Source organism: Falco biarmicus, chromosome 2 (genome assembly GCF_023638135.1).
Source record: "Falco biarmicus isolate bFalBia1 chromosome 2, bFalBia1.pri, whole genome shotgun sequence".
In the NCBI taxonomy this organism is placed as follows: domain Eukaryota; kingdom Metazoa; phylum Chordata; class Aves; order Falconiformes; family Falconidae; genus Falco; species Falco biarmicus.
Window position 1 is genome coordinate 56,099,712 of NC_079289.1, and position 6,000 is coordinate 56,105,711.

Sequence of the window (6,000 nt, forward strand, 5' to 3'; positions counted from 1 at the left end):
CATTCTTCCAGCACTTACCACTTTTTTTTTTAATTTAGAAAGATACTGTGTGGTGTTCATAACATTGCCATCTTCTCCTGCAAGGATGACATTTTTGCCACCCCGTTGTCCATGAACAGGGCCTCCAGCAATTCCTACCTTTAAAGAAATCTATTTAACATTTTTTATTTATATCACATATAGATCTGCCTGGTTTACTGCTGAACTTTGCACTGCTCTGACTCCCTAAGTAGTAAGAAAATATACTGCTAATCTCCTTTAAAGCTATTTCTAGTACATTGCAGAATCACTTCCATTTACAGTGTATAAATACACTTCTATTTGTAAGCAGCTAGATTTTTAAAAAATGCTCAACTACCCACTACTGTCCAAAATGTTCATGCCTCAAATTCCTTAAAGCACCTTGAAAACTTGTATTTGGATATTTTTCCTAGGCAAAGGAACTGTTAAGCTGTACATAACAGAATTTATCTCCCAAAGATCTGAGCCTAGCACATGCTCTATCTATTTGACATAGGAGAAACTTCTTCACATAAGAAAACATGCAAACTACCAATTTCTGTGTCAAGCAGAAGGAGCCTGAAAAAGCACACATGCAACAAGGGTCTTTAACTCACAGATGCATGGATTTAATAAAAAAAAAAATTAAAGACTGCAAAGTTAAACCAAACCCGTGGCCATGCTTATTCTCCTCGGCCAACGTGTTTAGTCAGGAATATACATATGGAGTTTCATGCTGCTGCAGCTAAACTTGCTTTAACTGAACGTGACCTCACAGCGATGCATCACGAAGCTGCGGGGAGGCACAAGCTGCCCAGGTATATCCATGGAGGCAGAAACAGTACGTACAGGCTGAGACAGACCTTTTCCATCTTTCTTTCTGTCAGATTTACTCCATCCTTGGAGCTGTGCCCATGCAGGTCAGGGCTATCACCCACCCGCCGGGCCCCCTCCGCTGGGGGTGGCACCGCCGTAGGGTGGCGGACGGCGGAGGAGGCCTGGCTCCCCCAGACACCCCCTCCCCCGGGGTGGGCGGCACAGGGGAGAAGCGGCTTTTCACCCCGGCCGTGCCCACAGGCCAGGCCCGGCCCCGGCCCGGCGGGCGGGCAGCGGGGCGCACGGCGGGGTGCGGCGGGAGGCGCCCGAGCAGGGCCGGGCCTGCGGGAGGCCCAAGCTGGGCTCCATCTCCCAGCCGAAACCTCAGGCTCCCGCCCCGCTCCCTCCCGCTCCCTGCCGCCTTCCCCTGAGGAGAGGCCCCGCCGCGCGCTTCCCTCCCCTCACCCCCCGCGCCCCAGCGGCTGCCCGGCCCCGGGGCGCGGGGCGAGCCCCCCGCTCACCTCAGGCTGCAGCTCCGCGGCGGCCCGGCCCGGCCCGGCCCGGCGGTGCGCGGCTCCCCGCCGCCGGGCGCGGAGGGGTGGCGGGGCTGCGGCCGCTCCCCGCCCCCGACCCGGGCGGTTACTGGTGCATGCCGCAGGGGGAGGCAGCTCCCCTCCTCCTCCTCCTCCTTCTCCTTGTCCTCGCCTCCCCCGTCCCCCTGCGCCTCCCGCTGCCCCGAGGCGGCGGAGGATGAGCCGGGGCTGCGGCAGGGGGGAGCGGCGGCGGGGGGCTGGGGCCGGCGCTGCAGGCGCAGGCGGGGACCCCCACGCTGCTCGCCGACTCTCGGCTCTTGACAGTCGCCCGGCAGATGTTTGTGCCCAGGCGGGGTGTCCTTTGTCCTGGTCCTAGCCCAGGAGCGGGTCCCGAGCCTCTTCGGCCAGGGGCAGTTTGCTTTTTTGTTTGGGGGGGGGGTTTGTGGGTTTTTTGGGAGGGTTTTTGTTGGTGGTTTGTTTTTTTTTTTTTTTTTCAATACACGGGAAGTTATAAGAAGCTTTTGCAATTACTTGCCACGCAGTCACTGAAGACGAGACATTTAAACCGGCGAAGCGGCGCGCTCCTCAGCGGGCAGCCCCGGGCAGCGCAGCGCAGCCCCGCAGCGGGCGGAGGCGGGACCCCGCCTGCCCGCGGGGCTGGAGCGGGGACCTGGGGGGCTGCCGGGGGCTGCCGGGGGCGCACTGTTAACTCCCGTGGGCGGGGGTGGTCCTGAGCGTTTTCTGAAGTGTGCAGGAGGACACCAAGTTCCAGTGGGAGGGTAAGGCGGCGGTATGCTGTCCTGAAGGTATCTTAAGTAATGTCAGGTGAAGAGACTGGGTTCAGTGAAAACAGGTGTAATATGTATAATATGGAATGGAAAATATAAACGAAAATATGTATAATAATATGTATCATGCAGGTAAGATCATTCCAACGGCTACAGATTACATCAGATCCTCCTAATTTTCCTCCTCTTCCCTGTAAGGTTTTGAATTGTGTTTTTTTTCCAGAATAAATGCTGTGCAGCCTTTGTGGCAAGGAGGAAATTTTCGAACAGTTTGTATTTAATATAAACTACACCAGCAAATTCAGCGGAGGGGATGACCACCACATATTTACAACACCTAGTCTTCACTGAGGAGTTCTGTTTGGCCAGAGAGACACCATTTTTTTTCCAAAGTACATAAGCAATAAATTCTGGAAAACTTTTGGCTCTCAACACACACGCTGAGACTTTGCAGGACACCAGCTTTCCTTGCTGAACCATGAAATTCTGCTGTGACAGTGTTGATGTGGGCACATATGCTGCATACACCAGCTTTAAGAAAATAAGTAATCATTTGGATGCTTCAGTTTTAATGTCCTAAGAGTACCTCAGCATGCTCCCATCACTAATGGGTGTTCAATCCACAGGATCAGGCTGGAGCTAGTCTGAAGGAAAACCCAAACATGTATAAGATGTGGACCTCAGGTCCTCAGTACTGACTTTTGCTTCTGTAGATTGCTTTTGTTGGGTCACTAAAGCAGGTGTTGTCAGACAAAGATGCTGATATTGAGGCTTTAGTGTGGTAAACCTTAGTTAACACTAATAATGAAGAGATAACTTTGAAAACTAGCAATGCAACGGTCACTGCCTCTAAGGGCCAGGCCTAGAGGCAAACAGTTGATGAGCACATTATGTGAATGGCTGGAGCACCCACTTAGTAAGCACGATGTGCAAAGGCAGTCCCTTCTGTGCCCAAGAAGTTTTGTCCAGTGCCCTTCTTAAAATGCCCTAATGGCAACACCATAGTTTGTTCAGCATGCTTTCTAAGGATCTCTTGCCGAAGCCGTTTGTTGCATCAAAGTAAATACTAACTGGGTGAGAAAATGTTGATGATTCTGGTCAGTTGGTAAAGGAAGGTGTGTAGGAGGTGTGCAGAAACTCTTGGGTCTTGGTCACTTATTCTAGGATCTGCTTAATATAAAATATACAAGCAGCCCTTAGAATGAGAGCTAGAACCAAGTTTCCTGTTCTGTGAGGGGAGGGCCATTACCCTGTCTGCTACACAGAGTCTCATTCTTTCCCTCTTACTTCTTTCCTGAGGTTGATTAATCTTTAATTACTTGCTGTAAGTGGTACAGCCTCACTTGGCAAGAGCAGGTATTCTTTAACCCACATTAGTGCCTGGTTCCTCCCCTCCTCATATCGTATAGCTTGGTGACAAAAGTACTCTCCTAAAACGTGCATGGATTTACTAGGAGAAGACCAAGAACGTTATAACTTTTCCCAGTCAGCATGACTTGATGCAGGAGGTTTAGGACAGCCAGCAGTCTGGCTGGAGCAGGCAGGCGCTTACTGCTCATGCACAAACAGGCAGTGGTATGCAATCACCATAAATCCAACATGCACCTACATCTGCCAAGAAGGTTCCAGCTCATACCCAGCTGCACAGGTGATGTACCCCATGGACTGCTGCCTTGAGAGATGATAAACACTCTCTGTTGGCCTGCTTCTGAAGTTCAGTCACCATCACATTTAACAGCTGTATTGTGAGAACACATGAGATTTGCTCCTCTGGTGAACTAGCTTAAGTTATGCCCAGCTTATGCACACCATGAAGCACTGAAAAAGACCCTTGGCAGCTTGTTTCTCAAAGACATGGTGCTTTGAGCATTTTCAGGCAGAATGGTGCATTTTTTTCTTTAGGTCCCTAGAGGACAGTGAAATACCAGCTTCTCCAGGTAGATGCCGACCTTTTTTCACATGTCCTGGTTTCAGCTGGAATAGAGTTAGTTTTGTTCTTAGTAGTGGGTGCAGTGCTGTGTTTTGGATTTGGGGTGAGAGCAATGTGGATAGCACACTGATGGTTTTAGTTGTCGCTGGGTAATGTTTATACTGAGTCAAGGACTTTTCCAATTTCTCAGGCCCTGCCAGCGAGAAGGCTGGAGGGGTACAAGAAACCGGGAGGGGACACAGTTGGGACAGCTGACCTGAACTAGCCAAAGAGGTATTCCATACCATGGGACGTCATGCTGAGTATATAAACTGGGGGGAGCTGGCTGGGGCGGCCGATCGCTGCTTGGGGACTGGCTGGGCATCGGTCAGCGGGTGGTGAGCGGTTGTGGTGTGCATCACTTGGTTTCTTTCCTCCCTTCCCTTTGGATATCATTCCTCTCCCCTTCTCCCTCCATTATAACTGTTTATTATTGTTATTATTATTATTAGTTTTGTTTTATTTTATTTCAGTTATTAAATTGTTCTTATCTCAACCTTTCAGTTTTACATTCCTTCCCTATTTTCCTCCCCATCCCTCTGGGTGAGGGGGAGTGAGCGAGTGGCTGTGTGGGGCTTAGTTACCAGCTGGGTTAAACCACAACAGCCCTTTTTGGCACCCAAGTGGGGCTCGAAGGATTGAGATAAGGATGGGTCTTATCAGGCTGTGTTAGAAAAAACCTGTTGTCGGTATTCATTGTATTGGTTTAATATTCACTGGCCACTTAATGCTGATTTCTCTGCTCTTAAAGTTGCTAATGGTCTTAGGGTTGCGTTATCTACTTCGCTTGAAGTATGTGCTTCCTGTTGTGCTGTTTGTTGTCCTTGGGACCTGGGCTAAAGTTATCATAGTGCTGTAGTATATAGTACTGGTTTACGACATGATGCACTCGCTGGTTGTAAAGCTAATCTGGTCTGTATATGTGGTGTTGTTGCCCCTGTGCATCGGGTGGTCCCTGGTGGGGAATGACAACAACTGTATTGAGGGCTTTGATTTTCTGGAGGGCCAGCCTGTGGGTGGGGTCCACACACACCCCTTCTCCCCAGGGCTAATGACTGAGGAATTTAAGATTTTTGGAAATTCTGAGTATCTTTGGACTGTTGGAACCACTATAGCACAGGTCCTGATCTTATTGCTAGGAATAGTGAATACGGTTTTCACCTCCTGGACCTAGTGGACAATTAAGCAACTAATTGTACCTGCTCTAGCCTCCTTGGCAGAAAGAACAGCTGCTCCAGCCCCTGTGGTGGGCACTGCAGCTACCTCAGCCCCTGCAACGAGTGATACAGAAGACCAACCCATGTCAGTATCCATTGCCCCTATGCAGAAGAAGAAATGGAAATGGAAAGCAGCTCGTTTAGTAAAGAAGGATGAAGCAGGCCATCAAGGAAGAGATACAACATATAGATGGGCCCAGGATCAAGGGGTGGGCCTAGCCATGGACACTACTGCACAGGTAATCCATGAATGTGAAATGCGCACTGCGAATAAGCAAGCCAAGTGGTCAAAGTCTCTTTGGTATGGAGGACGATGGCTAAAATATAAATCTGGGGAGGCCTGGCAGATTGACTATATTACTCTCCCACAGACCCGCCACGGCCAGCACCATGTGCTTACAGTGGAGGAAGCAACCACTGGATGGCTGGAAACATACCCCATGCCCCGTGCCACTGTCTGAAACACTATCCTGGGCCTTGAAAGACAGGTCTTGTGGCGACATGGCACCCCAGAAAGAATTGAATCAGACAGTGGAACTCAGTTCCGAAACAACCTCCTAGACACTTGGGCCAAAGAGCGTGGCATTGAGTGGGCGTATCGCATCCCCTATCATGCACCAGCCTCTGGGAAAACTGAATGATGTAACAGGCTGTTAAAGACTACACTGAGACCAATG

At 50.2% G+C, this 6,000-nt stretch overlaps 1 protein-coding gene across 1 annotated transcript in view; it reads right to left on the reverse strand.

The window, feature by feature from the left end:
* Positions 1-1,458, reverse strand: part of DZIP1 (DAZ interacting zinc finger protein 1) — a 40,559-nt gene extending 39,101 nt beyond the window's left edge. The window contains exon 1 of the mRNA XM_056329353.1: positions 1,338-1,458. The gene's annotated coding sequence lies outside the window, so the exon portion shown is untranslated. The remainder of the gene's footprint in view (positions 1-1,337) is intronic.
* Positions 1,459-6,000: the final 4,542 nt, after the last annotated feature.